The sequence below is a fragment of the Sus scrofa genome, chromosome 2 (assembly GCF_000003025.6).
Source record: "Sus scrofa isolate TJ Tabasco breed Duroc chromosome 2, Sscrofa11.1, whole genome shotgun sequence".
NCBI lineage: Eukaryota > Metazoa > Chordata > Mammalia > Artiodactyla > Suidae > Sus > Sus scrofa.
Window position 1 is genome coordinate 46,769,340 of NC_010444.4, and position 25,264 is coordinate 46,794,603.

General features: G+C 38.5%; 1 long non-coding RNA gene across 4 annotated transcripts in view; it reads left to right on the forward strand.

The window, feature by feature from the left end:
- Positions 1-1,150, forward strand: part of LOC102164222 — a 100,817-nt gene extending 99,667 nt beyond the window's left edge. For 2 of the 4 annotated variants that reach the window (XR_002341570.1, XR_002341571.1), the window contains exon 6: positions 207-1,150. This is a non-coding gene — a long non-coding RNA (uncharacterized LOC102164222). The remainder of the gene's footprint in view (positions 1-206) is intronic. The other 2 variants (XR_002341569.1, XR_001304559.2) reach the window with 1 other exon arrangement.

Genomic DNA, 25,264 nt, shown 5'->3' on the forward strand with positions numbered 1-25,264 from the left:
AGGGAGTTTGCAAGTCAACCCCCAAAACAAGATTTTTAATTATATCACTGTTTTTATATGATTTTATAAAATTGAGTTATTCCTGAAGAAAAAATTAGAAAAAAATTTAAAAAGCGATACAAATCCAAGTTTTAATAGAAGAAACTATTCTTTAGTTGGAAAAAAAGGCCAGTGTTTAGAGATCAATATTATTTGTTATGTTCCAGGTGTGAACTGAAGTCTGGCACTTGCCATCAGCCTCTGCATGGAGTAAAACATGAGCCACTGAAGCTGCAGACCCGCAGCACTGCCTGAGTGGAGCTCAGCGTGGAGACCAGGCGTGAGGCTCTCTGTGCTCTGGGAAAACTGGAAGAACAGGCCTTCAGATAGTTAGATATTTTTTTGGAGAAGCTTTTATGAGCCCAATTCTTGCATCTCCTCATATCTAGAAAAACACTAAAATCCTTCAATGATGACTGATGTCTGTGACTAGTATATCTAGGAAAACACTACGCATATCTAGAAAAACACTAAAATCCTTCAATGATGACTTCTATAAAATATATGCATGGCTGCATGCACTCCCCCTTCACCTTTATGACTTATATATTGATACAGCCCTCTTTCCTCTTTAGGGTGGTATTTCAGACCTATCTGAAATACTGCCTCATGGGCTGTAGTTAGAGGACGAAACGAAAGATATCATGGTCATCTGCAACCACAACCACTCCCAAGGACGGGCCACTGAGCCCTGAGGGAACTCAGGGAAGAAACGAAGAAGACTGGCCCACAGTTGAGGTGCACATCAAAGGAGCAACTCCAGGAAGCCCACACTTTGACATCTTCCCATAGAAACTGGTTTTCTGTCAATCTGGTTATCTGTAAATCTTTTGTTCCTACTACCTTCCCTTTGTTGCAAAACTCACATGGCACCCCCCACCTCACCTGCTCAGAGTGGTTTCTCAGGGCTACCTGAGATGCTGTCTCTTGGGCTTAAGTCCTAATGTCACCCCAAATAAAACTTAACTCTCAAATTTCAGGTTGTATTTTTTTAGTTGACACAAGTGATATTGGTATATATTCCCAATGGCTTGTGGGTTTTCTTGTTTTGTCTTTTTGGGGCTGCACTAGTGGTATATGGAAGTTCCCAGTCTAGGGGTTGAATCCCAGCTATAGTTGCCAGCCTACACCACAGCCACAGCCATGCTGGATCCTTAGCCCACTGAGCAAGGCCAGGGATCGAACTGGCCACCTCATGGTTCCTAGTTGGATTTGTTTCTGCTTCACCACAAAGAGAACTCCACCTTGTTTTAAATTTTAAGAAAAACAAACAAACAAAAAATTTTTTTAATAAGAATCCATGCCCAAAACAAAAACAAAAAACCCAGTTTGTCTACAAAAGAACAAAAATCAAACTTCTCTTTGGCAACATTGAATGTCTTAAATCCATAAAGCAATATCTATATAGCTTTGAAGGGAAAAAAAATGTGAAACAAGTGTCAGTCAGAGAAACTAAGAGAGCAATGGGAGTTCCCGTCGTGGTGCAGTGGGAACAAATCCGACTAGGAACCGTGAAGTTTCAGGTTCAATCCCTGGCCTTGCTCAGTGGGTTAAGGATCCGGCGTTGCCGTGATCTGTGGTGTAGGTTGCAGATGCGGTTCAGATCCCGCGTTGCTGTGGCTCTGGCGTAGGCCGGCGGCTACAGCTCCGATTGGACCCCTAGCCTGGGAACCTCCATATGCCGAGTGAGTGGCCCAAGAAATGGCAAAAAGCCAAAAAAAAAAAAAAAAAAATTGGGCGATGAATCTAAAATAATTCAAAATGTTAAATTGTAATATAAAGGATAGGTGGTCAGCATTGAAGACAAACATGTGAATGTAAAAACTTAACTGTGTCAGTGAGGATCATGTTAGGAATAGAAACCATCTAGGCATTTCAAACAGAGGGAATTTAGTACAGGCTATTTGCTACTTAGGGAATGGTCCTCCTGAAGACTCACAAAGGGTATTACTTAAACTTTAATGTGTTCAAATCACTGGGGGTCTTTTTAAAATGCGGATTCAAATGTATTAGGTTTGGGGTAGAGAATGAGATTCTGATTTTTTTTTAGGGCCACTACTGTGGCATATGGAAGTTTGTGGGCTAGGGGTAGAAGCGGAGCTATAGGTGCCAGCCTACACCCCAGTCACAGCAACTTGGGATCCGAGCTGTGTCTGCAACCTATACCACAGCTCGTGGCAATGCTAGATCCTTAGTCCACTGAGCAGGGCCAGGGACTGAGCCTGCATCCTCATGGATCCTAGTTGGGTTCATTACTGCTGAGCTATGATGGGAGCTCCCTGATGTTCTGAATTGTTATATGTTCTGAACCGTATAAAGCCAGTACAGCTGGTACATGAGCCACTTTTTTTTTTTTTTTTTTTTTTTTCCGTTTTGTCTTTTCAGGACCGCACCTGTGGCATATGGATGTTTCCAGGCTAGGGGTTGAATTTGAGCTGTTGCTGCCACCTACGCCAGAGCCACAGCAATGCCAGATCCAAGCTGTGTCTGCAACCTACACCACAGCTCACAGCAACACTGGATCCTTAACCCACTGAGCGAGGCCAAGGATCGAACCTGCAACCTCATGGCTCCTAGTCGGATTCGTTTCTGCTGTGCCACGATGGGCACTCCATGAGCCACTTTTTGAGTAGCAAGGAAATAGAGGAAGTAGGGGCAACCAGATGTTAGCAATAGCAGGCAGCCACAATTTTCCTCGGAGTTGAAGGAACACCTAGAGGAGGAGTTACTGAAGTCTAGAACTCAGTGCCTTGGGGGTACCTAGGGAAATGGTCATGCCTTCCTGATGGGAGGTGGGACCAAGGAGTTGTCTGACAGGATCTGAAGTTACAGCAAAGGTGCAGCTGCTGCTGCTGGAGATCCAGCTGGAGGCAGAAAGATAGTGAGTCAATACCCTGGGCTTCTCCCCTCCTTCTAGCCTCTGGTTCTGTGAGCTTTTCCTACTAGCTGAAACCCCCTTCCCCAGTATGGTATTCTGCCTCGCTGGCTCTCAGGTTCTTCCTCTGGATCACTATTAAAATGTCTCATTCTGTTCGTATGCTGAACAACTAAACTGGATCCCAACTTGCTTCCAATTTCTACCTCCAAAGTTGAACATATAACACAGAGTTCTCTAGGCATAGCATCCAGCCTCTTAGAAAGAGAGGGCGTGGTGGGGTAGAGAGTGAGGGAGGGGGAAATAACACATTTAGTTAATATTAATAGCAAATATGGAGTTCCTGTTGTGGCTCAGTTGTTAACAAACCCCATTAGTATCCATGAGGACGTGGTTTCGATTCCTGGCCTTGCTCAGTGGGTTAGGATCATGTGTTGCTGTGAGCTGTGGTGTAGGTTGCAGACATGGCTCGGATCCTGTGTTGCTGTGGCTGTGGTGTAGGCCAGAAGCTACAGCTCCAATTCGACCCCTAGCCTGGGAACCTCCATGGGCATGGTTACGGCCTTATAAAGACAAATAATAATAATAACAAATATAACTTTTCTTTTATGCTTATTACACTGTGTAGCTCCTGTCTTTCAGTGCCTTGAACACGCCAAGCTCTCTCCCACTTGAAGGCCTCAGCAAAGGCTGATCCCTTACCATGAAACTTTTCCCCCTAATCTGGGGCTGGTTAACTCCTACTCATTCTTTAGATCTTAGTTTAAATGTCTCTTTTCTACAGATAGCTCCCCTGACTCTCCAAATTATAATAATTTCTCATAACATCTTTTCCTGGATCTTCAATTTCATTGTGAAATCATATGTTTATGTGATTATGTTCCATGTCCCTGTCCCCCACTAGGCCTTAAATTCCATGGGGGGAAGAATTGTATTGACCTTGTTAAATGTTGTATTTCTCATGCCCAGAAAACTAGACTAATGAATGAATGTGCCTCTCTATTGCATTAGGATGAAAAAGCAGGTTGGATGTTTTGGTAGCTGATGAATATATTCCTGATTTTAATATTTGAGTGTGACTATTGAAATAATGTGATTTTTGGAAGGCATTTTACTATGGTAGTGAGATAGTTAATCAGAAGTTGATATTCTAAACTTTCATAGGTTCCATCACATGTGTACTGGAATAAAATTGGCCTTTAAAGACAGATAATATCAATAGTTATTCTGTGTTGAGCACTTATTCAACTCTAGACATGGTGCTGTTTTGTATACATTGTTTCATTACATTTTCATAACCACCTATGAGGTTGTTATAATTCCCATGTTATTGAGGAGGATACTGATACTCAAGAGGTTGAATGATATCCTATAGCTTATAAGTAGTAGAATAAGGACTAAGACACATGTATTTCTGTTTTTATCAACCAATATAACCAATTTTTATATCTTCTAAATAATTAGTTTTAGGGTTAATTTAGTAGGCATCCCTCCCTTTTTTCCTTCCTCCCTCCCTTCCTTCCTTCCTTCCTTCCTTCCTTCCTTCCTTCCTTCCTTCCTTCCTTCCTTCCTTCTTTTTGGCTTTTTAAGGCCATATCCATGGCTTGTGGAAGTTCCTAGGCTAGGGGTCAAATAATAGCTGCAGCTGCCAGCCTACACCACAGCCACAGCAACATGGGATCTGAGCTGCATCTGTGCCCTTTTTCTAATTCAAGGGAAAAGGAGGGAAATGACTAAAGCTGTAAACAGTGTAAAGTCTTTGGGGAACTTTTCTGTCTGGGTGAAAGGTAAGTAAAACAGGGAGTTCCCATTGTGGCTCAGTGGTAATGAACGCAGCTAGGATCCATGAGGAGGCGGGTTCAATCCCTGGCCTCGCTCATTTGCTTGAGGATCCGCTGTTGCCATGAGCTGTGGTGTAGGTCACAGACACGGCTTGGATCCACATTGCTGTGGCTGTGGTATAGGCTGGCAGCTACAGCTCTGATTGGATCTCTGGCCTGGGAACTTATGAATGTTGAGGGTGCGGCCCTGAAAAGATGAAAAAAAAAAAAAAAAAAAAAGAAAGATAAGTGAAACAGGTACCTGTGCAAAGGTGTGGGTATGGGAGCCCCTGAGGAGTCCAATGTGGAGGATGCACATCTGTAAAGAGCCAAGAGAGGTCTCAGTGGAAAGTTAAGTTCAAATTGGAACCATGAAAAAGTTTGACAGGTTGAATCCAGTGGTGTTCCAGCTTACAAGAGCTGATTATTAAATTTTCAGGAATTCTGTGAGCTGGTTATTAGATGCAGCCATTATTAAAAATTAAATTTTATAAACTTACAATTAAAAATAGTGCAGAAAACAATTGGTACAACCATTATGGAAAACAGTATGGAGATTGCTAAGAAAACTAAATGTAGAACTATAAGACAATCCAGCAATCCCACTCCCGGGCATATATCCAAACAAAATTTTCATTCAAAAAGGTACATGTGGAGTTGCCTTTGTGGCTCAGTAAATTAAGAATCTGACTAGTATCATGAGGATATTTGTTTGATCCTTGGCCTAGCTCAGTGGGTTAAAGGATCCAGTGTTGCCACGAGCTGTGATGTAGATTGCAGATGCAGCTCAGATCTGGCATTGCTGTGGCCATGGTGTAGGCCAGCAGCTGTAGCTCTGATTCAACCCCTGAGCCTGGAAACCTTCATGTGCTGCAGGTGCAGCCCTAAAAAGACAAAAAAAAAAAAAAAAAAAAAGATACATGCACCCCTATGTTCAATGCAGCAGTATTCACAATAGCCAAGACATGAAAACAACCTAAATGTCCATCAACAGATGAATAGATTAAGAAAATGTGGTACATGTATACAATGGAATACTACCTAGCCATAAAAAAGGACAAAGTAATGCCCTTTGCAGCAACATGGATTCAACTCGAGATTATCATACTAAGTCAGAAAGAGAGAAACAAATACCATATGATATCACTTATTTGTGGATCTAACATAGGGCACAAATTATCCTATCTACAAAACAAAAGCAAATCACAAACAGGGAGAGCAGACTTGTGGTTGCCAGGGTAGGAAGTGGGATGGACGGGGAGTTTGGGGTTGGTAGATGCAAACTATTACGTTTGGAATGGATAGGCAATGGAGTCCTACTGTATAGCACAGAGAACTATGTCTAATCTCTTAGAGTAGAATACAATGGAAGATGGTATGAGAAAAAGAATATATATATATATATATATATATGTATATATATACACACACATATATGGATGTATGTATTACTGGGTCATTATGCTATACAGAAGAAATGGACACAACACTGTAAATCAATTATACTCTGATAAAAAAATTATATTGTGGGAGTTCCTGCTGTGGCACAGCAGGATCTTTAGATTCAGTGTTGTCTTTGTGGCAGCAGGGTTTTGATCCCTGGTCAGGCACAGTGGGTTAAGTTTCCATCATTGGTGCAGCTGTGGTATAGGTTGCAGTTGGGGCTCAGATTGGATCCCGGCCCAGGAATTTCCATATGCCATGAGTGCAGCACACAAAAAAATGATGATAGATAGATAGATAGATTACATTGAGTGAAAGAGACCAGGTTAAAACCAATTCATATTGTAGGATTCCGCTTCATTTAAAGGACAAGAATACAAAACTAATCTATGGTGATAAAACTCAGAATAGTAGTTTAGTTAACTCTAAGAGGGTGAACTGACTGTGAAATGATATGAACATAACTTTCAGGGGTTGCAGGAAATGTTTTGCATGTTGATCTGGGAGGTGATTACACGGAAACCTACACATCTAAAAATGCATTGAAAAAATTATACAAAAACCAAAGATGCTGCAAGCTTGAAACTGATTACTTCCTAGTTATTTTACTACATTTTACTGTTATCTGTGCTCTTGAGTTGTTTCTATCTGTTGACACTGCATAGTAGAAATACCAGATAGTAGCTGGTGTGCCGCTGTGCATCTCTGTCTGACTCTGTTTAGTGACATCACACGTGTAGTTAGAAATGGTCCATCAGGGAGTATTTACACCATGGAAATCAGCAAATGCTACAAATCAGCCTCCACCCTCCCAAAAGCTGGTTGCTAAACATTTATCAGGACACCAATGCTTTAATCCCTGGGAAAGGGGCAAGGTTCAGAGCCAAGGTCAAAAGCAAAAGAACCGTAATGATTAAAACTGCAGTTTGGGATAGCTAACACTTAGGGGATCTAAGGAATGGGGTTTGGTATCTTACAAATAGCAATGTTTAGTATAGGTGTTCTTTAGTTAAAAAGGAAAACACTGATGAGAATGTAGTTATGAAGTGAAAATTGGACACTATTAAAATAAACTCCACTGGTAAAAAGTTTTTAGGGGCTGGAAAATCTTAAACAGTTATAGATGGGTCGATGGAATTCTTTTTTATTTTAGAGCTGGTACAACTTGAAGGTGATGCATGAGGTTTAATCTATGTTTACAAATGTTACACTTGCCACATCCTGCCACTGTCCTGCTACTGCCCTGCTGTCTACGTCTTTGGAAAGCTACAAGATGTTTGTGTAAATTTTGGAATGTCTTTGGCACTTGTTATATTTGGAAAAAGCTCTGGAATGTGTCTGAAGAAGCTGAGTATTATTTATACCAGAAAAAGCTAGCTGTGATACAATGTGATGGTGGGATTGTAGTTAGAATTGTTAGCACCAGAATTTTGGCTGCACTTGTACAATAAATTTTCTGTAAGGGCTTTAATTGACCTTTGAAATCTGACTTTTAGCAACTCAGGCATTGTGGTAAAGAGTATGACAACTTGTGGCAATCTTTTGAGTTTGAGTTATTTGGGTGAAAGTTAGCTCGGCTTAATACCTGGGACATTTTTCCTGGTTGCTTTATAGTTTTACTTACAAAATAATTAATGACAAAGTAATATGTGCTTATTGTAAAAATTCAAACAACGTAGACTATGACTATCTTAGAAACTTACAACCCAGAATCCCAGAGACCAGACCTCATAAATGAAGCAGTTTATTAGTGTTCCAGAGTTTTTCTATCCATTAGAGCTTAAGATATACAGGTATGAGTGAGAATTAAATGAGATCATATTGCTCTAAAATCAGCTTTTTTGTTTTTTCTTTTTAAAATATTGTGATATGTTATCATACATACAGATGATTATGTATGTATATATATATTTTTTGTCTTTCTAGGGCCGCACTTGCAGCATGTGGAGGTTCCAGGCTTGGGGTCTAATTGGAGCTGTAGCTGCTGGCCTACACCACAGCCACAGCAATACCAGATCTGAGCCGCGTCTGCGACCTACACCACAGCTCACAACCACACCGGATCCTTAACCCACTGAGCGAGGCCAGGGATCGAACCTTCAACCTCATGGTTCCTCGTTGGATTCGTTTCCACTGCGCCACGACGGGAACTCCAAATATTTTAATGAAATAGAACTAGATGTACACCAGTACAACCTCTACCCGGTTTAAATATGAATTTTCTTATACCTCAGAAGCTGTGTATCTTCATGATAACAAGCACGTCTCAGTCTTCCATAGGAAACCATGACCTTGGTTTTTGTGACAATTACTGCCCTGCTTTTCTTCATACTTGCATCACATATCTATGTAACCTGAAATCATTTTTGTTTACTTTTTTATACTTAATGTATTTTATTACATTATAGGTGTACAACAATCATCACAAACAAATTTTACAGCATATTTTGTTTACTTTTGACTATTTTGAACTGTATATGGAAGGAATCATACAGAATGCCTTTTTCATTCTGCTTTCTTTCATTAATTAGATTAATTCGTGTTGTTGCCTGTAGCTGGAGTTCATTTATTTTCATTGATGTATAATATTTCACTACCTGGAGGTAAGTCAATGTGTTTATCCATTGAACTGTTGGTGGACATTTGTTTTTAGTTTTTTAATATTATAAATAATGCTATTATAAGTAACTTATATACATTTCCTGGTGTAAGTGTATAAAAGTTTTCCTATGATATGTACCTAGAAATAGATTTTTTTGTATATGTTTAATTTCATTAAGTATTGCAAATTGTCCTATTTCTTCACTTCTTTGCCAACACTTGGTTTTGTTAGACTTAAAAAACTTTTGCCTGTGTGTAGAATCTCATTGAGGTATTTATTTTTTATTTTTATTTATTTATTTTTGCTTTTTAGGGATGCGCTTGCAGCATATGGGAGTTCCAGGCTAGGGGTCAAATCAGAACTGCAGCTGCTGACCTATATCACAGCCAGGCCAGGGAGGGAAACTGCATCCTCATGAATACTAGTCAGGTTCTTAACCTGCTGAGCAACAGCAGGAACTCTCACATGGTATTAATTTGAACTTACCTGATTCCTAATGAGGCTAAGTTTGTTTTTCACATAATTAATTACCATTTTGGTTGTCTCTTTATAAAATATCTGTTCAAGTCATTTGTCTATTTTTTTTTTTTGCAGGGGGCCATGCCCTGGCATGCAGAAGTTCCCCGGCCAGAGATCAAACGCATGCAACAGTGGTCCTTAACCCACTGAGCCACCAGGGATGCCTGTCTATTTTTTTTTTGAGTTGTTCATCTTATATTTAATGATTGTTAAGTATTCTTTGAATGTGATTTTTCATCAAACCTAAGATGCTGTTGACTTTAAAATGCACTGCTATTTCATATTACATTGAAAAAGAGAACATTATCAATTAAATTATAAACTGCCACTGACTGTGATATGTGCCCAATTTCTATGATGGCAAAATACAGAATATGTTTTAAAAACAAAAAATACAGTAGTCTAGGTACAAGACCTTTGGTAGTTATATGTGCTGCATATAGCTTCTTCCAATTTTTGACTTGATTTTTCCCCTCTATGATTCCTTTGAATAACTGAGGTTCTAAGTTGTAATAAAGTCAAATGACTAATTTTTTCTCTATGTTTTTTTTTTTCCTTTTTGCATCATAAGAAAACCTTTCCTACTGCGGAATAATGAAGATATTTTAAAAAATTTTTGTATTATTATTATTATTATTTTGTTTTTTAGGGCAGCACCCACAGCATATGGAACTTCCCAGGCTTGGGGTCAAATCGGAGCTGTTGCCACTGGCTAACACCACAGCCATAGCAACGCCAGATCCAAGGCTCATCTGCCACCTACACCACAGTTCATGGCAATGCCAGATCCTTAACCCATTGAGTGAGTGAGGCCAGGGATCGAACCTGCAACCTCATGGTTCCTAGTCAGATTTGTTTCTGCTGCACCACTACGGGAACTCCTGAAGATATATATTATTTTCTAAAAGTGATATGGTTTTGCCTTTTTCATTACATCTTTAATCTACCTAGAATTAATTTTAAGTGTAGTGTGAAGTAACAGTCCAAGATTATATTATTCATTATGGCATAGTTCCTTATGAGTGAGTTTGATTTGGGGTACTATTCTTTTCCAATATTTGTCAACCTTCGTGTCAGTACTGTATTGACTCACATTCAGTATATTCCTGTAGCTTAGCCTCTGTTAGAACAAGTTCTGCTTCATTTATTCATCTTTGAGACATTTTGGTTATTTTTCATCCTTTGTATCCATTTATCATACACACCAAAAATACCTACAAAATGAAAACATTGCTAGAACTTTAAGATCGCATTGAAGTTATAAATAAATTTGAGAAGAAATGACGTCATTATAACATTATCTTATAATTCATTGGTGTGATATGTATCTCCATTTTGCAGGAGTTCTTATTAATTTCTCTTGATAATGTTTTATGGTTTTGAGAGTGCCTTGCACATTTTTTGTAAGACTTATTCCTGGATATTTTTTATGCTATTGAAAGCAGTATTTATGGTTTTTTGCTGATATAAAAAACATAATTAAGGTTTGTATATTGCCCTTGGACAATAATTTATTAATTCAAGTGTATTCTAATAATTTGTAGATTAAGGAGTTCCCGTCATGGCGTGGCAGAAATGAATCTGACTAGGAACCATGAGGTTATGGGTTCAATCCCTGTCCTTGCTCAGTGGGCTCAGGATCTGGTGTTGCTGTGAGCTGTGATGTAGGTCACAGACATGGCTCAGATCCTGCATGGCTGTGGCTGTGGCATAGGCCAGTAGCTGTAGCTCTAGCCTGGGAACCTCCATATGCCACGGGTGTGGCCCTAAAAAGCAAAATAAATAAATAATAATTCACAGATTCAAACTTTTTCTACATATACAATTATAGCATCTGTAAGTAATATCAATTCTGTTTCTTTTGGTTTTTTGGCTTAGCTAGGATTCCCAGTGTAATGCTGAACAGAGGGGGTAATAAGTAGAATAAGGCCGTGTCTTGTCTCACTCCAAATCCCCAAAACAGTGTTCCATAGTTCAGCAGTAAGGATGGCGTTTGCTGCTTTTTTTTTTTTTTTCTTTAGAGTTAGACTCTATAAGATTAGTGAATTTCCTTGGATTCAAAGCCAAGCTTTGTAAATATCTGGCTGGAAGTTCTTTGGCAGGTAATTTTACCTTCTTACGAGTTTTCTCATTAGAAAAAGATGGATGTCCTTCTCTAGGTTCTCTGATCAACAGAGACTGGGACAAGGATTAAGTGCTAAGGCTTTATAAGAGAGGTGTAACCCCAGGATAATAAGAAGGAATGCAAAGGAAAGTGAGTCCAGGCAGCATGGGAAGCAACGCAAGATAGTGTCTTACTACCCTGGCATCTGTCTCATGACAGCTACAAAGATGTAAGCAGTGGCTTAGCTGGTGAGTCACTCAGCCTTGCAAGAGGCCCCCAGATAGGCTGAATGACAACCTGTGGCTCAGAACAGTCAGGGGCCAGGAGGAAGGGGAGGGATTCTATCCTTCAGCTTCCTGGTTTTCCCTGGGAGTCAACATTTATCCCACCGGGAGTTAATTTTCTCTCTTTTCTGGGTTGCATCACCAGGCTTTTTGGCAGCTGTGGGCCGCCATATCCCATACTCTGCTTGCAGAGCAGCATTTCCTGTGAGTCTGGAGGTTGTGGGAGGAGCCATCCATGCCAGGTAAGTGGTTGGCCAGCCTCAGGCATCAAGACCACAAGGACCTCATACAGCGTTTGTCTTTCTCTTTCTGACTTATTCACTTAGTATGAGAGTCTCTAGTTCCATCCATGTTGCTGCAAATGACATTATTTTGTTCTTTTTTATGGCTGAATGGTATTCCATTGTATATACATATACCACATCTTCTTAATCCATTCATTTGTTGATGGATATTTAGGTTGTTTACATGTATTGGCCATTGTGAATAGTGCTGCAATGAATGTAGGGGTGCATGTATCTTTTTCAATGAAAGTTTTGTCAAGATAGACGCCCAGGAGAGGGATTGCTGTATCACATGATAGTTCTATCTTTAGTTTTCTGAGGTACCTCCGTACTGTTTTCCATTGTGGTTGTACCAGTTTACAGTCCCACCAACAGCGAAGGCGGGTACCCTTTTCTCCATATCCTTTCCAGCATTTGTTATTTGTTGACTTGTTAATGATGGCCATTCCAACTGGTGTGAGGTGGTACCTCATTGTAGTTTTGAGTTTTGATTATTTCTCTAATAATTAGTGAATCTAACAGAGGGCACAAATGAACTTATCTACAGAAAAGAAACAAACTCATGGACTTAGAGTATAGACTTGTGGTTGCCAAGGGGGAGGGGCAAGGGGAGGAGTGGAATGGACCGGAAGTTTGGGTTTGGTAGATGCAAACTATTGCATTTGGAGTGGATAAACAGTGAAGTCCTGCTGTAGAGCACAGGGAACTATATCTAGTCGTTTGTGATGGAACATGATAGAGGATAATGTGAGAAAAAAGAGTATATATATATTATATATATAAAACTGGGTCATTTGTGATGGAACATGATAGAGGATAATGTGAGGAAAAAATATATTTTATATATAGAACTGGGTCACTTTGCTATGCAGCAGAAATTAAAAGAACATTATAAATCAACTATAATAGAAAAAATAAAAATCATAAAAAAAAGAAAAAAAAAAAAAGACCACAAGGGCCTACATGAAGTCGTTTGGTTGAGGTGGTGAGTGAAGCAGAGCATATGGCTGAGAGTCCAGGAGATGTGAGGCTGAGAAACTATGGAGACATGCATGAAACAGGATTGTTAATAGGGCCACTACTGATACCTTATCATAGGTTTGTTGTGTGGATTAAATACATTACTGGTTTTTAAATGGTGAGAAAAGTGCCTGGTGCAAGGTGATCTCTCAAATTCTATTAGCTCAAATGCAATCCAATTTATCAGCCTTTTCTCTATAGACAGTGATTTTTGTGAAACGTTTAGAAACGTCTTCTCTACTCAGCTGTTGTAGAAACAGCATCCATCTGGATTTTATTCTGGCATATGAAGTGAGGTCAGGATCACACTTTATGTTTTTCCAAGTGACTTGACACTAGTCCAAACACCATGCATTGAATATTCCATATTTCTCCCTTTGCTTTGAAATTTGATTTATAATATATTAAATTTGCATATTTATTTGTTGATTTACTAACTTTTATTCCATTACATCGATATATCTATAAATTCTATTTTACTGTTTTAAGGATTGTAGCTTTATGATAATAATGTGTGACATGTTTCCATTTCTTGTTCTTTTCGTCTAAGGATTCTCCTGGCTATTTTCACATGTTTATAATTTTAGGTAAATTTAAGAATTATTTTTAAAAGCTCTTTATTCTTAAAAAAACATGCTCAGATTTCAATTGCATATATATTGAATTTATAGTTTAAGTTAGGAAAAATTTATGTTAGGGAAACTTACTTTTAAAAAATATCTCTTTCAAGATTTAATGCTCTTAGTAGAATTTTATGGTTTCCAACAAGTCCCAAACATTTCCTGTTATACTATTACTAGGTAACATGATTTTCTAAGGTTGTAAATGGAATGTTTCTTCTATCATATATTTTACTTTATTATTATTTGTATATCAGAAATCTCTTACCTTTATTTTTAGTTTTTTTTTAGCAGCTTTATTGAGGTAAATTTAACAGTATGACAGAATTCACCCATTTCAAGTGTGCATTTCAGTGATTCTTAGTAATGTTACTGAGTGACTATAATTAATTTTAGAGTATTTTCCTTCCTCCAGTAAGATCTTTCATGTCTGTTTACAGTTAATTCTAGTTCTCATCCCGAGCCCCAGGTGAACACTAATCTATTTTGTTTCTCTAAGTTTTCTGAACCACTCATGTAAATAAATCATATAACATGTAGTCTCATGTGTCTATCTTTCATTTAGCACAGTGTTTTTTTTGAGGTTTATCTATGACATAGCCTGTGTTGGTAGTTTGTTTCTTGTTTTTGCTAAATAATATTCCACTGGAGTTCCTGTCGTGGCTCAGGGGCAGTGAACCTGACTAGTACCCATGAGGATGCGGGTTCGATCCCTGGCCTCACTCACTGGGTTGAGGATCCAGCATTGCCATGAGCTGTGGGGTAGGTCGCAGATGTGCAGATGCTGCTCGGATCCCGTGTTGCTGTGGCTATGGTGTAGGCCAGCAGCTGCAGCTCCGATTTGACCCTGAGCCTGGGAACTACCATATGCTGTGGGTGCGGCCATACCCCTCCCCCCCACAAAAAAAGTATTTTTCCACTGCACATTTTGTTTTTCCCTTCACCAGCGATGGACATTTAGATTGTTTTCAGTTATGGACCATTATGAATAATGCTGCTACGAACATTTGCATGAAATCTTTGGGTGGATGTATTTTTATTTCTCTTGGGTAGATACTTAGGAATGAAATGATTGGGTTGTATGGTAATTTTATAGTTAACTTTTTGAGAAATTGCCCAACTATTTTCCAGAATGGCTACACTATTTTACTTTCCCACCAGCAATGTGTGAAGGTTTTGTATTGACTTTAAAATATTTATTTTGTATGTGACTATCTTATTGAATAATCTTTTTCTCCCCAGTGCTTTTTCTGTGGATGCTTACATTAATATGTACTCACAATTGTAAGTGACAGCATTCCAACTCAAACTAGCTAAAGGGAGAAAGAGAAATGAAGTGCTGATCATACACAACCAGAATTTAGAGACTAAAAGATAATGAGGAGGTCTGTCTTTCCACGCTGCTTCTTAATACTTACTTGTCTTGAACATCTTTAAACTCAATGATGATACAGTTTTTCTTTGATTTCTTCATATAATGAATTATGTTGATTTTTTCCTATTGTATCATCTTTGAATATCTAAAATAACTCTCATGGAGTTCCCATTGTGGCTCAGTGGTTAACGAATCCGACTAGGAACCATGAGGTTGTGGGTTTGATCCCTGGCCTCGCTCAGTGGGTTAAGGATCTGGTGTTGCCTTGAGCTGTGGTGGAGGTTGCAGACGTGGCTGGGATCTGATATTGCTGTGGCTGTGGCGTAGGCAGTGGCTACAGCTCTGATTAGACCCCTAGCCTGGGAACCTCCCTCCATAGGCCACAGATGTGGCCCTCGAAAGACAAAAAAATAAAAATAAATAAAAATAATAAATAACTCTCAGTTGGTCATACAGTGTTATTGTACATTGCTGCATCTTTACCGCATCGCTGCATTACTAATACTTTATTTAAAATTTTTCTTTCTCAGTAAATGAGTGACCTTGATCTTATACATTTTGTACTGTCTTTAACCATTTTGGTTATTAAAATGTTTGCTAGTAAAATAAGTTAGAGTTTTCTACATTTTTATGTGGCTTGAAATAATTCATAGAATTATGATAATTTGTCCTGTAGCTTAGATGAAGCTCAATTCTAAACCCATTTGGGCTTAGTGCCATTTTCAGTGGTAGGTTTTGTGGTCATTTTATAATGGTCATTTTATAATGGTCTATTCAAACTTCCTGCTTCTTCTTGGGTTAATGTTGGCAATTATTATTTTGTTAGGAAATTATCATCTATAGATTTTCAAATTTGTGCCTATGGCATTTTCATGGGTAATTTTCTCAGTTCTTTTAATCTCCATTCTGTCTTTGGTTAGAAATTGGTGTGACATATCCATTTCTCTCAGATTCTTTTCCCACATTGATTATCACAGAACACTGGGTAGGGGTCTCTGCTATATGGAAGGGTATGTGTATATGTATGACTGGGTCACTTTTTGTACAGCAAAAATTATCAAAACCTTGTAAATTAACTATCCTTCAATCAAAGTTAAAAAACGAAATTGGTTTTTACCAATTTATAGTTCCACCTAAAATATAAAAGCATTTCTGTTTCCTTAAATCTTCTTCCACTCTTGATATTATCAGATGATAAAAATTTGCCAAACTGATGTGTATGAATTGTATCACATTAGCCCTCATTTCCATAATTATAAATTAATATCTGGAGTTCCCGTCGTGGCTCAGTGGTTAACGAATCCAACTAGGAACCATGAGGTTGCAGGTTCCATCCCTGGTCTTGCTCAGTGGGTTAAGGAACCGGCGTTGCTGTGAGCTGTGCTGTAGGTTGCAGATGCGGCTCAGATCCCGCGTTGCTATGGCTGTGGCATAGGCCAGTGGCTACAGCTCCAATTAGACCCCTAACCTGGGAACCTCCATATGCCATGGCAGCGGCTCAAGAAATGGCAAAAAGACAAAATAAATAAATAAATAAATAAATAAATAAAATTAATGTCTGTATATTTTCATGAGTTTTCCAGATTTTGGTTTCTACCAATGGCTGAAACTTATGTTCATAACCTTTGCCTGCCTTAAAAAGATATCTGAGACTTCTCATGTTTGTCAAGATGAAAAGTCCACTCTAGCTGATGTTTCCCACAGATTACAATGATGAACTCTGAATAGAAATTTTCAAAACTACTTGAAGACTCTGAAAAATAAAAAAATAATATTCTGATTGGGTAGGGAAGTCAGCTCTTGAAGAACCATCAATATAAGGGCATGAATTTCCTGGTTTTGTTTCCTCCTTTGTCTCCCAGCTTTAACCCCAGGGTAGCCCCAGCTGTAGAACTGTAACAGGTATGGGCAGCAAAAACTCCTAGAAAATATTCTCCTTCTGGCAAGAAGACCAAAGTCAACCTCATTTCATTTGAAATGAGTTTCTTATGGGCAGCGTACAGTTGGGCCTCAGGTTTTGTTTTGTTTTGTTTTTGTCTTTTTGCCTTTTTAGGGCCACTTCCCACGAAATATGGAGGTTCCCAGGCTAGGGGTCTAATTGGAGCTACAGCTGCTGGCCTACACCACAGCCACAGCAGCACGGGATCCGAGCCGAGTCTGCAACCTACACCACAGCTCACGGCAACGCCGGATCCTTAACCCACTGAGCAAGGCCAGGGATCGAACCCGCAACCGCATGGTTCCTAGTCGGATTCGTTAACCACTGCACCACTACGGGAACTCCAGTTGGGCCTCAGTTAAAAAAAAAAAACTCAACCTGGTAGTTTTTGCCTTTGATTGGGGCGATCAGACCATTTACACATAATATGATTACTGATATAATTAGGTTTAAATCTATCATCTTTCTTTTCTTTTTCCTATTTGTCCCATCTTCCTCTGTTCCCCTTTCCCTCTCTTTCTATTTTCTGGATGAATTGAATACGTTTTGTGATTCCATTTTTTATCTTATGTTAGATGATTACTTTTACCTCTTTTTAAAGTTATTTTAAAAGTTGCTCTAGGATATATAATGTACGTCTTTACTTATCATATTCCACCTTCAGGTGATATTATAACACTTTATGTGTAGTATGGGAACTTTTTTTTTTTGCTTTTTAGGGCCACACCCAATGGCACATGGAGATTCCCAGGCTAGGGGTCCAATTGGAGCTGCAGCTGCTGGCCTACACCAGAGCTACAGCAACCCAGGATCCAAGCTGCACCTGTGACCTACACCACACACAGCTCATGGCAACGCCAGATCCTTAACCCACGAGCAAGGCCAGGGATCGAGCCCGCATCCTCATGGTTCCTAGTCGGATTTGTTTCCACTGTACCACGATGAGAACTCCAGTATAGGAACTTGTTAATTGTGCTTCCATCTCTTTCCTTCTAAACTTTGTGCTGTTGTTGTCATAAGTTCCACTTTGCATATGTTATAAAACCCACATTAACCAGTTATTGTCTTTCTTTAAAGTCATTACCTTTACAGGAAGTTTTATAATAAGAGAGAAATCTTACACATTTACCTATGTAATTACCATTTGCAATACTCTTTCTTCCTTTGTGCAGATCCATATATTATCATCTGATTTCCCTTCGCATCTGCCTGAGAAATCTCTTTTAATATTTCTTGTAGTGTGGGTCATCTGGTAGTAAATATTTTTTAGCTTTTGAGTATCTGAAAAAAGTCTATTTCTTTTCTTTTTTTTTTTTTTTTTTTTTTTTTTTTGTCTTTTTGCCTTATCTAGGGCCGCTCCTGCAGCATATGGAGATTCCCAGGCTAGGGGTCTAATTGGAGCTGTAGCCACCGGCCTACACCAGAGCCACAGCAACATGGGATCTGAGCCGAATCTGTGACCTACACCACAGTTCACGGCAATGCCGGATCCTTAACCCACTGAGCGAGGCCAGGGATCAAACCCACAACTTCATGGTTCCTAGTCGGATTCGTTAACCACTGCGCCATGACAGGAACTCCTGAAAAAAGTCTATTTCATCTTTGTTTTTGAAAGATATTTTTGTTGGGTACGGAATTTTAGGCTGACAGTTTATTTTCTTTCAGGATTTTAAAATTGTCTGATGTCTTCTCATCTGCATTGTTTCTGGCAAGTTATTTTTGTTCCCTCATATGTTACATATAGTTTTTTTTTTTTTTGCTTTATTGAGGTATAGTTGATAAATGAATTGTAAGATATTTATAGAGTACATCATGATGATTCGATATACATATACATTGTGAAGGGATTCTCACCATCTGGTTAATTAATCCACTGCTTCACATGTTTTCTTTTTTTTTTTGGTGAGATCATTTAAATTCTACTCTTTTAGAAAAATTCGATTATAAAATACAGTGTTATCAACCATAGTTACCATCTAGTTGCCATTAGATCTTCAGACTTTATTCATTTTATAGCTTAATGCATGCACCAAACTCTACATATTTCCCTTACCCTCAGCCCTGGCAACCACTTTCCTACTCTCTGTTTCTATCATTTTGACTTTTTTTTTTTTTAAGATTACACATATAAGTGATACCATGGAAACAACCTAAATGTCCATTGACAGATAAATAGATTAGGAAGGTGTGGTATATATACACAATGGAATCTACTCAGCCATAAAAAAGAACAGAATAATGTCATTTGCAGCAACAGGGATGGAACTAGAGACTCTCATACTAAGTGAAATAAGTCAGAGAGAGAAAGACAAATACCGTATGATATCACTTATATCTGGAATCCAATATATGGCACAAATCAACCTTTCTACAGAAAAGAAACTCATGGATTTGGAGAACAGACTTATGATTGCCAAGGGAGAGGGGGAGGGAGTGGATGGACTGGGAGTTTGGGGTTAATAGATGCAAACTATTGCATTTGGAGTGGATAAGCAATGAGATCTTGCTGTAAAGCACAGGGAACTGTATCTAGTCACTTGTAATGGAACATGATGGAGGATAATATGAGAAAAAAAATATGTATGACTGGGTCACTTTGCTGTACAGGAGAACTTGACAGAACACTAAATCAGTTATAATGGGAAAAATAAAAATCTTAAAAAAACAAAAAAATAAAGAATATATATATATAAATGATGCTATGTAGTATTTGTCTTTTTCTGTCTTGTTTCACTTAGCATAATGCCCTTGAGTCCTATCTACATTATTGCAAATGGCAGGATTTCCTTCTTATGATTGAATAATTTTCCATTAAGTGTATATATGTATGTATGTATGTTTGTATGTATGTAGTATGTATGTATGTATCTATCCATCCATCCATCTACTGATTGAACAATAGATCAGTCTTTATCCAATTCACCCTTGATGGAAACAGGTTTTTTCTGTGTCTTGGCTATTTTGAATAATGCTGCAATGAATATGGGAGTGCCAATATCTCTTTGATACATTGTTTTCAGTTCCTTTGTTTTTTTTAAAAAGTTTATTGAAATGTAGTTGACTTACAATATCATGTTACTTTCAGGTATATGGCAAAGTGATTCAGTTTATCTGTCTATTTATCTCTCTCTCTCTCTCTCTCTCTCTCTCTCTCTCTCTCTCTCTCTCTCTCTCTCTATCTATCTATCTATCCTTTTTTAGGTTCTTTTCCATTATAGGTGATTACAAAATACTGAATAGAGTTCCCTGTGCCACATAGTGAGTTTTTGTTGGTTATCTGTTTTTGTATCTAGTAGTGTGTATATTTTAATCCTGAACCCCTAGTTTATCCCTTCACCTCTTTCCTCTTTGTTAAACATAAGTTTGTTTTCTATGTCTGTGAGTATATTTCTGTTTTCTAAATAAGTTCATTTGTATCATTTTTTTTTTAGATTCCACATATAGGAGATATATAATATTTGTCTTTCTGTCTGACTTATGTCACTTAGTATGGTAATCTCTAGGCCAATCCATGTTGCTGCAAATGGCATTATTTCATTCTTTCTTTTTTATGGCTGAGTAATAATTCCATTCTGTATTTATACCACATCTTTATCCATTCATCTGTCAAAGGATACCTAGGTTGCTTCCAAGTCTTGGCTCTTGTAAATAGTGCTACAGTGAACATTGTATCCTTTTGAATCATTGTGTTGAATAGGTATATGCCCAGGAGGGGGTTGCTGGATAATATGGTAATTCTATTTTTAGGTTTTTTTTTTTTTTTTTGCGGGGGTGGTGGGGGGGCAGGGCTACACCTGTGGCATATGGAAGTTCCCAGGATAGGGGTGGAATTGAGCTGTAGCTGCTGGCCTACATCACAGCCACAATGACGGCCAGATATGAACCACATCTGCAACCTACACCACAGCTCATGGCAGTGCTGGATCCTTAACCCACTGAGTGAGGCCAGGGATCTAACCTGCATCCTCATGGCTACTAGTCAGGTTCCTTACCACTATGCCACCATGGGAACTCCTATTTTTAATTTTTTAAGGCACCTCCATGCTGTTCTCCATAATGGCTGCACCAATTTGCATTCCAATCAACAGTGTAGGGAGGGTTCCTTTTTCTTCACACCCTCTCCAGCATTTATTATTTGTAGACTTTTGATGATGGCTATTCTGAACAACATGAGGTGGTACCTCATTGTAGTTTTGATTTGCATTTCTCTGATAATTAGCTATGTTGAGTATTGTTTCATGTGCCTATTGGTCTCTTCATGTCCTCTTTGGAGAAAATGTCTGTTAGAGCTTCTGCCCATTTTTTGATTGTGTTGTTTGTTTTTTGATATTGAACTATATGAACTGTTTGTATATTTTGGAAACTAATCCCTTGTCACTTGTATCATTTGCAAATATTTTCTCTCATTCTATAGGTTGTCTTTTCATTTTAAAAATAGTTTTCTTTTCTGTGCAAAAGCTTTTGAGTTTAATTAGATCCCATTTGTTTATTTTCATTTTTATTTCCAATACACTTGGAGAAGGATCCAAAAAAATATTGCTGTGATTCATCAAAGACTATTCTTCTTGTGTTTTCCTCTAGTTTTATAGCATTCAGTCTTACATTTAGGTCTTTAACCCATTTTGAGTTTATTTTTGTATGTGGTATTAGAAAGTACTCTAATTTCATTCTTTTACATGTAGCAGTCCAGTTTTCCTAGCACGATTTATTGAAAAGACTGTCTTTGCTCCAATGTGTATTTTTTAAGTTTAATTTTATTGAAGTATAGCTGATTTGCAGTATTGTATTAATTTCTGCTGTACAGCAAAGTGATTCGGCCATACACATACACATATCCATTTCCATATGGGTTATCACAGAACATTGAGTAGTTTTCCCTGTGCAGGTCCCCATTGACCATCTATTCCATATATCATAGTGTGCATATGCCATACCAAACTCCCAATTCTCCCAATTCTTCCTTCCTTCTCCCTTTCCCCTTTGGTAACTATAAGGGCTTTTTTTTGTTTGTTTTTTTTTTTGTTTTTTGCTTTTTAGTGCTGCACCCGTGGCATATGGAGGTTCCAGGCTAGGGATTGAATCAGAGCTATAGCTGCCAGACTACCCCACAGCCACAGCAATGCCAGATCTGAGCCATGTCTCTGACCTACACCACAGCTCATGGCAATGCCGGATCCTTAACCCACTGAGCAAGACCAGGGATTGAACCTCATGGTTCCTAGTCACATTGGTTTCCTCTGCGCCACAGTGAGAACTCCTGTAAGTTTTTTTTGAAGTCTGTGAGTCTGTTTCTGTTTTGTAATCAAGTTAATTTGTGTCATTTTTTTCCCCACTGTATATTTTTGCCTCCCTTGTTGTAGATTAATTTACCATAAGTGTGTGGGTCCATTTCCTTTGGATATATATCTGGATGTGGGATTGTTGTATTAGTTTTATTTTTAATTTTTTGAGAAAACTCCATACTGTTTTCCAAAGTCGCTGCACCAGTTTGCATCCCCACCAATAGTGGACAAGGGTCCCCTTTTCTCCCCATCCTTGCCAACACTGGTTATCTCTTGTCTTTTTGGTGATAATGATTCTAACAGGTATGAGGTGATATCATTGTGGTTTTGACTTGGATTTCTCTGATGATTAGCGATAATGGAACACCTTTTATGTACCTGTTGGCCATTTGTATGTCTTCTTGGGGAAAAAAAAAATGTCTGTTCATTTCCTCTGCCTGGTTTTTTGTTTGTTTGTTTGATTTTTTTTTTTTTCTCTTTGGCTGCAGGATTCCAGGTCAGGGATTGAACCCTTGCCACAGCAGTGCCTGGAGCCACTGCAGTGACAATGCTGGATACTTAACTCACTGAGCCATATGGGAATTTCCCTCTGATTGTTTTTCTTAATCAGAAAAAATTATGTGATTGCTTTTTTTTCTGTTGAGTTTTATGAATTCTTTATGTATTTTAGCTATTAACCTTTTACTGGATATATAATTTGCAATTTTTTTTTCTCATTAGGGAGGTAGACTTTTCATTTTGTTGATGGTTTTCTTTGCTGTGCAAAGCTTTTTAGTTTGATGAAGTCCCACTTACTTATTTTTGCTTTTATTGCCTTTGCTTTTTTTTTGAGGGTCACAACTGCAGCATATGGGAGTTCCCAGGCGAGGGGTCGAATTGAGCTGCAGCTGCTGGCCTACACCACAGCTGCAGATCTGAGCCACATTTGTGAACCAAACCACAGCTCATGGCAATGCCAGAAACTTAAACCAATGAGTGGGGCTAGGGATCAAACCTGCATTCTCGTGGACTCTATGTCAGGCTCCTGACCCACTGAGCTACAATGGGAACTCGGCCTTTGCTTTTAGTGTCAAATCCAAAAATAATTGCCAAGAGCAATGTCAAGGAGATTACTCTCTATATTTTCAGGACTTTTATGGTTTTATGTCTTATATTCAAGTGCTTTCTCCGTTTTGAGTTGATATTTGCGTGTGGTGTAAGATAGTGGTCCAGTTTTATTTTTTTTCATGTGACCGTCTAGTTTTCCTAGTAGCATTTATTGAAGAGACTGTGCATTCCTTAATATTGGCTCTTTGTTGTAAATTAAATTGACCATATATGCATGGGTTTATTTCTGGCCTCTCTATTGTGTTCCACTGACCTATGTGTCTGTTTTTATGCCAGTACCATACTCTTTTGATGGCTATAGCTTTGTAATAAAGTTCAAATTCATAAGTGTGATGAAACTTAGTTTAGTTTTTTAGGTTTGGGTTTTTTTTTTTTTTGGTCTTTTTAGAGCCCATCCCACAGCATATGAAAATTCCCAGGCTAAGGGTCTAACTGGAGCTGCAGCTGCCGGCCTATACCACAGCCACAGCAATGCAGAGTCTGAACCACATCTGTGACCTACATCACAGTTCACGGCAACACCGGATCCTTAACCCACATCCTCATGGATATTAGTCGAGATTGTTACCACTGAGCCACCATGGGAACTCCTAGGGTTTTTTTTTTTAAGTAGCTACTTTTAATTTTTTTTAATCACTGGTTTTGAACAATGGTTATGATGGGCATTGGAATAATTTTGTTAATAGTTGTTGTGCTTGGGGTTTGCTAAGATTCTTGGACTTGTGGGCTTATAGAGTTCATCACATTTTGAAAACTTATGGTCATTATTTCTTGATATATTTTTTTCTGCTCCCACATGTCCTCTCCTTGAGGAACTCCAGTTGCAAATATTATCAGGTCACTTGAAGTTTTCCCATAGCTCACTGATGCTGTGCTCAATTTTTTTTCAAAAAATTATCTTTCTATGTTTCTTTCTTTCTTTTTTTTTTGAATAGTTTCTACTTTTCCATCTTCAGGTTCATTAACCTTTTCATCTACAAAACGTAAGTATCACTAACCCAATCTCACATATTGTCATTTTCTTCTCTAGAAATTTTATTTGGCTCTTTTAAAAATCATAAGTATCTCCACTTCACTATTTTTTAACATGTGAAATATAGTTATAGTAACTGTTTTAATGACTGTTTGCCGATTCTAATATCTGTGTCAGTTCTGGTTTGATTCTAATGTATGTGTTTATTTTTATCTCATTATGGGTTATCTTTTCCTCCTTTTTTGTATCTGGGAATTTTTGATTGGATCCCTGACATTGAGAGTTTTTCCTTGATGGGTACTGGATATTTTTGTTCTCACCCTTTGATCTGGGACACAGTCCAGTTACTTGAAGCCTATTGAGATTTGCTTTTAAGATTTATTAGGCAAAACCAAAACAGTGCTTGGTAGAGGACTAATCATTCCCCGCTATTGATAGAAGAGTCTTCTGTGTATTCTACCTCCACTCTGAGAATCATAAAGTTTCCCAGCCTGCTTGATGTGAACAGGCACCGTCCCTAACTATGTGAACACTGGGCATTGTTACTTCTAAATATTTTCTGTGGTTCTTTCCCCAGCCTTGGTTAGTTTCCTCTCAAACATGTGCTTATTATACTCAGCTGAATATTCGAGGAGACACTCTGCAAATCCTGGAGCTCTCTTTTTACGATCCTCAGTCTTATCTTGTACCCTGTCCTGCAAACGATAGTCACCTCAGTCTCCTCGGGCTTTCAGCTACACCTCAAGTCAAGGATTATTTCCTTTCCATGAACTGACCCCTTATTATTATTGTCTCTCTTTATCCAGCACTATATTCTTTGTTCTAACTCTTTTTTGTTTTGTTTTGTTTTGTTTTGCTTTTGCTTTTTAGGGCAACACCCGTGGCATATGGAGGTTCCCAGGCTAGGGGTCTTATCAGAGGTACAGCAACCAACCTACACCACAGCCACAGCAACGCCAGATCTGAGCCGCCTCTGCA